Source organism: Branchiostoma floridae, chromosome 4 (assembly GCF_000003815.2).
Source record: "Branchiostoma floridae strain S238N-H82 chromosome 4, Bfl_VNyyK, whole genome shotgun sequence".
Taxonomy (NCBI): domain Eukaryota; kingdom Metazoa; phylum Chordata; class Leptocardii; order Amphioxiformes; family Branchiostomatidae; genus Branchiostoma; species Branchiostoma floridae.
This window is the reverse complement of record NC_049982.1, coordinates 19,039,158-19,045,578: the sequence shown is the minus strand read 5'-3', so window position 1 is coordinate 19,045,578 and position 6,421 is coordinate 19,039,158.

Genomic DNA, 6,421 nt, shown 5'->3' with positions numbered 1-6,421 from the left:
AAAAGTGTAAGATTAGGAAAAAGCCCCGTTTTTTCACTGAGAGTGGTGGGTCATTGTCAATGACCCGTGCCTGTAAAGTGTAAATGTAAGCTTTCCAAAAACAGCCTCGAATTTTTCAGGGCCTGTGTGCTAAGATGATGCCGTGTCTGTAAAGTGTAAAGTGTAAGATAAGGAAAAAGCCCCGTTTTTTCACTGAGAGTGGTGGGTCATTGTCGCAAGCTTTTGTCAATTAACCCAGTGGTCAATGAGCCGTGTCTGTAAAGTTTAAATGTAAGCTTTGCAAAAACAGCCTCGAATTTGCTCAGGGCCTGTGTGCTAAGATGATGCCATGTCTGTAAAGTGTAAAGTGTAAGATTTGGAAAAACAGCCTCGGTTTTTTCTCAGGGACTGTGTGCTGAGATAGCCGTGTCTGTAAAGTGTAAAGTGTAAGATTTGGAAAAAGCCCCGTTTTTTTCGCTGAGAGTGGTGGGTCATTGTCAATTAGCCGTGTCTGTAAAGTGTAAATGTAAGCTTTGGAAAAAGAGCCTCGAATTTTTTCAGGGCCTGTGTGCTAAGATAGCCGTGTCTGTAAAGTGTAAAGTGTAAGATTAGGAAAGGCCTCCATTTTTTTCTCAGCCTGTAATGTGGTTAATGAGCCGTGTCCGTGTAAATTGTAAAGTGTAAGATTTGGAAATAAGCCTCTTTTTTTTTCGCTTGGCCTGTGTGCTTATGATAAAAGCGTCTGTAAAGTGTAAAGTGTAAGGTTTGGAAATATTTCTTTTCTCAGGATCTCTGTTTTATGGGAGAGCCTGGCCCTGTGTCTGCAAGATGTAACTAATGTCTTTTTCTCGGAGCATTTCTCCGTTGTTGAACGCAGATTGTGGTATATAGATGACCCGTGCCTGAAAGATAAGATATGTAAGATTTGGTATAAAGACAACAATGTCTAGGACAGCATAAGAAAAGGAGGTTACATAACCTTTCAAATTAGTCTTGCCTAAACATTGAATTCCCTTGGGTGCTGTATTCTTCAGTGTAAAGTTATTTGTAAAGTTCTGAAATGGGTCATGTTTTTCTATGTCCGATTTCTTGCCATATATATATACGTGTCAGAAGTAAATCTGTCTGAGCCATCTGAGGCCCAATTATCAAGTCCGCTGTCCTATGATTGCAGTGATTCAGATTCCAGTCTGTCACCACCTGCAGTTGCACGCGGTGAATTGATATGCTGTTCTGTCCAAAACGGTTCATATTTTAAGCCCCCAACTCTTCCATCCAATCTCAACCCCACAGAGGCTACCAGCAAGTTTGTTTTTTTCATCTGCCTACATGTAGGAATGTAAGGATTGACAGATTGCGTCTGAATATCTTTTTAGAATCTCAACTACAACACATTCTTCGTAAAATACACCATTAAGTGTCTGTCACCACATGCTGTTGCACGCTACAAATTGATGTCCAAAACGGTTCATATTTTAAGCCGCCAACTCTTCAATCTAATCTCAACTCCACAGTGGCTGTTGGCAAGCTCAAATGCAACTTTTTATCTGCCTACGTGTTTAACGGATTGACAGATTGCTTCTGAATATCTTCTTCGAATCTGTAGTACAACATATTTTTCGTAAAATACAACTAATTTTTCGTAAAATACACTGTCCAAAACGGTTCATATTTTAAGCCCCAACTCTTCAATCTCAACTCCACATACAGTGGCTGCTGGCAAGTTCAAATGCAGCTTTTCATCTGCCTACGTGTAGAACGGATTGACAGATTGCGTCTGAATATCTTGTTATAATCTCTAGTACAGCATATCAGTTGCACGCTGTAGAATTTATATGCCGTACTATCCAAAACAGTTCATATTTTAAGCCCCAACTCTTCAACCCTATCTTAACTCCACAGTTGCTCTCAGCAAGTTCAAATGCAGCTTTTCGCCTGCCTACGTGTAGAACGGAACGTAAGGATTGACAAATTGAGTCTGAATATCTACTTATAATCTCTAGTACAACATATTTTTGGTAAAATACACCATAACGTGTGACATCAAAAAGGTGGCTTACGGCCAAGAATAGATTATTGGGCGATGCAATTATCCTAAATCCCCGGCCTTCCTGGAATATGGCTGGTAAACTGTGCTAAAAGCCCATCGCCTACACACTTCCCTTTTGTTAATTTGTAGCTAAATCCCTACCGTGAATGCAATATATGGTTCATTGACTGGTAGCATGCAGACGTTAGTTATTAGTCTGGGAGTTGTCTGTACTGGTGTGATGAACGATGGACTGTGATATCCTAGTCTGATGTGTGCCATACATTTTTCTGATCACCGTGAAATCATTTAAGATTAGGCGAAGCTAAAGTCCGACTGAATTATGTGCGCTGTCAGGTCTACATATGCTTCGTTTCCTTGAAGTTTTGTATCACCATTTCCACGAATTGGGAAAGTGGTAATTACATCTTTAAGAATTACTCGTACGTTTTACCCATGTATATCAACGCTTTAGGCAATCGCTAATTGGATAATGTCTTTCAAGAATTATTCGAATTTGAGTTTCCACTGCGACACAAATTTGAACTATTACATAGGGATGTAATGATACTAAATATCGAAACGTTATCAGTAGTATTCATCGAGCTGTACGAAGACCTTCAAGAAATGTGAAGAAAACGGCTTTAAGCGATGTTTTGTGGTTACCCAACGGACACGTAGTTAGACATAAAGATGGACGAGATGAGATTGCTGGTCAGTTGTACATGCTACAAAGTATTACACAAATTCGATAACAACTCTGTACAAAGTATTACAACTTGTATAACAACTCTGGAAGACTAGCAAAGTTAATCCAAGCCAACTAAATTTAATCTTTGCAGCGTAGAAAATAAGATTCCATATCTCGTAACAAGCTTACGTGGTATGTCTTACTAACTGTGATGACGTTATTTCGTCAAGCAAAGCTCTCATCTTTTACTTGATATGGTCCAACTTCTTCTGTAAATTGTAGCCTGTTGTTCTCATTGTTCTCATTGAATCGTCTCTGGGACCAATTTGTCTACATAGTCATAAGCTCCATATTACCTGTAACGCTACGTGTGACCTGACCTAAGTCAAGGCAAAGCACGGGTGAGACTTGAGGTCCTTGACGTAACCATCAACCCTACAACCTTATGCCATATTTGCTGTATAACATAATACTACCCGCTTGGTTTACATGTCCCTAAGAACCCAATTACGTTTGTCCAACCCTCACAGTTGTAAGATTTTGATTGGATTGTACGTAAGTCTCTCCCTCAGACAATGAGTTTCAACAACTTTGCAGAAAGTAATTGGCTACCAAGAGATTTTGTTACACTTGACCAGCTTAACGTAAAATGGCAAGTGACGGCCGGACAGTGAACTTGTATCTACATACTTGAATCTGTGAAAGTCTAAGCTTGGGCGCAGTAACAAAATAGGTTTACACAGGTTGATACAGCTTTGTTAGTTGGATCCATTTTTGTTGAACCTCAGGACGGAGGGTCCAGCGACTCGAGTCCCTCTCGAGCATTGGGTTTGCATTCTTTCTTTTGAATGCTGGCGTAAAGTCAGCGGTCCTTTGACTGGGGTGGCTTTAAGCGTAAGCCTTTGCCACGAAACACCTGCACTTAGAATAGAAGAACCCAGCAAAGTTTTGAAGATCTTTGGTGACCCGACTTGCTTTGCTGGAAAAAAAAACTCGTGCTGGCAATATCTCATTCTATTGCCAGGGGTTCCTCAAATGGAGTGACAATGCCCTGCCATGAGTGAGAGATTACCAGCTATTGAAACAAAAGATGCTTTGTCTGTATCTGAACCTGGAAGCTTTTGGTCTACGTCAGATTCAAAACCAGGACCCGGCTGGGCAGCTTTGGGGACCGAACATCAAACTACACTAAACGTTAAGAGCCATTATTTGCGTATATATTTACGTATACACTTCTATTTTTCGTTTCCACAAATGGCCCGGATAGGCCATGGTTTGGAAATGTGACGTTCGCCTTACCTTTACCGTTTTACAATCTGTCATGATACCAGGTGGCAGCTTCAAACAGCTACAGGACAAAATCAGTACCAAGATGTCCTTGACATTATTTTGTCACGTCGTATTGAAACTTTTATGATGGATTATTGCAGATGTGTCATAACGATTTTCTTATCATAATTCCAGATATTGACATTTTTATCACTGGGAGGAATATTATTTTCCTTATCCACGAATTTTATCTCCTACGTCTTCGATTTATTTCAATCTGCGCCAAGTTGTATTTCCTTCTTCTGATTGTACATTTGAATTATTGTCGAGCTACTTCGTTAATTCGTTTCCTATAGGGTGGCCAGCTTGAATATTGATCATCACATGACTTCGTCTTTGTAGGTCGTATGTGATCAGCTTTTTCGACATTATTTGAAGTCTTATTTTATTAATCAAATATGTACAGTACATGGTATAGCAACATGCTAATATTGACATAAACTCTAAAAAAAATCACAACTGACAAAGACGAATAAAATAACAATAGCAACAAATTTACACCAAGAGAGCATATTGTTTTGGTACTCCAGATACATATAGGGTAACAAGTTATTGATTGAAGGTTTGATGTTTGAGGTCTATATTTTCTGTTGCAAACAAACATTCGCAATCAATACTGCACTGTACAAGTAATTCTCTGCTTATTGACTTCATGGCCTGGATATACCAAAATAGGTAGAGATAGATTTTGTTTGTTTAAATTGCATACCCGGTAAACCGCAACGGTATGTTTTATGTACGTATTCACTCGTTCTCATTAAAATGTCGAAAATGGCATTTTTTTGGTCGAAAAATAAATCGGCTTTATTTTCACTGAAAACTACTTGGTTGTTTGGGAAAATTCCTCTTTTAACCATAGCCAAAAAATGGCAACTTATTATTTTCGGTCCCATTGGTAATGCATTACGTTACCTGTAACGTTTGTTACAACAGTAGACTTTACCCTGTTTTCTTCGAAAGGACTTACCTTATTGACTACATCATTTAGGTATAAGTGAATGCCCCTAGGGACATTTGAAAAGTGGGCAGCTTTTTTACACCAGGTCAAATAGAAAGCCTAGACAACATCGAACAATGGTAACGTTTGTTACAGTCATTTCTGTACAACATTTTGTTAAGCAAGGTGGGATACAAATGACAGTCAACAACCCTTTCTTGTTTCTTTAGAAAGCCAGAAAAACTGTACAGCGTCACAAAAACGGCCATTTCTAGTCTTATACGTGCATAATATAACCGTGGCAACCATCGTACTAGTGGTGGTAACGTTTGTTACAGAATCTGGCGACAGGCATAAACCACCTCACACAGCCTCCAAGATCAGTGATAGTAGCGATCTGACGTGATCGGACAGAGGGCCTGGGTAGCTGATTTCACCTGCCGAACAATCATTCTGGGAACTGAATTGTTAAATTTTTGGCTACTATTTGAATTCTTCGTTTCTTCTCAGGCGACAGCCATTTTTTAGGGTGTGAAATCCCACCCGTGGCTATAATAATCTTTTAAGTCATCAACCAATACGAATGTTGTGGTGCATCATTTGTAAAATATTACAGGGGTTGTGGAAAAATGAAGGAACCAGTGATGTTGTCTATAATTTGCTCCATATCAAGGCGTAAAGTCAGGCGACAGCATTTCGACATTTAAATGAGAACGAGCCATTACAGATGGCAACATGATCTCTCCCTATCCAGGTGAGTACAAAATCTAATATAGCTATTTGCGAAGTCGAAAATAACGACAACATCAGCATATTTAGCCGTGTAATAGAGATAAAATACCTTATTGTGTCTTATTCTAACAATATTGTACAGTTTAGAATCCACGTTTATAGAATGTGCCAGTCTAAGATTAACATAACTAGCCAGTAGTCTTACACAATGCTTTGCCTTACATTGCACCTGTAACAATTGTCATGCAATAAACGTGGAATTGGCTTGACACCATCAAAGTCCAACAGATAGCTAGTTCGTATGAGGAAAGGGACTGCGAAAACATTGTTGCTAGAGCAGCTAGGATTCTCTAGTTTGTACTTGATTAACATATTAACTAGCCAGTAGTCCTAACTAAACAATGTTTTGCCTTACATTGTTGTGCCTGTTAGAATTGTCATGCAATAAGCGTTGAGTTGGCTTGACTTGATTTGACACTATCAGAATCCAGTGGCTAACTAGCTAGCCCGTATCTTGGAAGGGACTGCAAAAACATCGTTACTAGAGCAGCTAGGATTCTCTCCAGTAATATGGACAAGCCGATAAGGTCACTCTCCCGGGGTCGCTCGCTTCGATTTGCAAGCGCACCGTACTACTAGGGGTGACCGTAGGGGGTCGCTAACACGTTGGAAAAAATTCAGCTCACACGTTTGTACTGGATTTGGGGGGCATAATACGGAACAG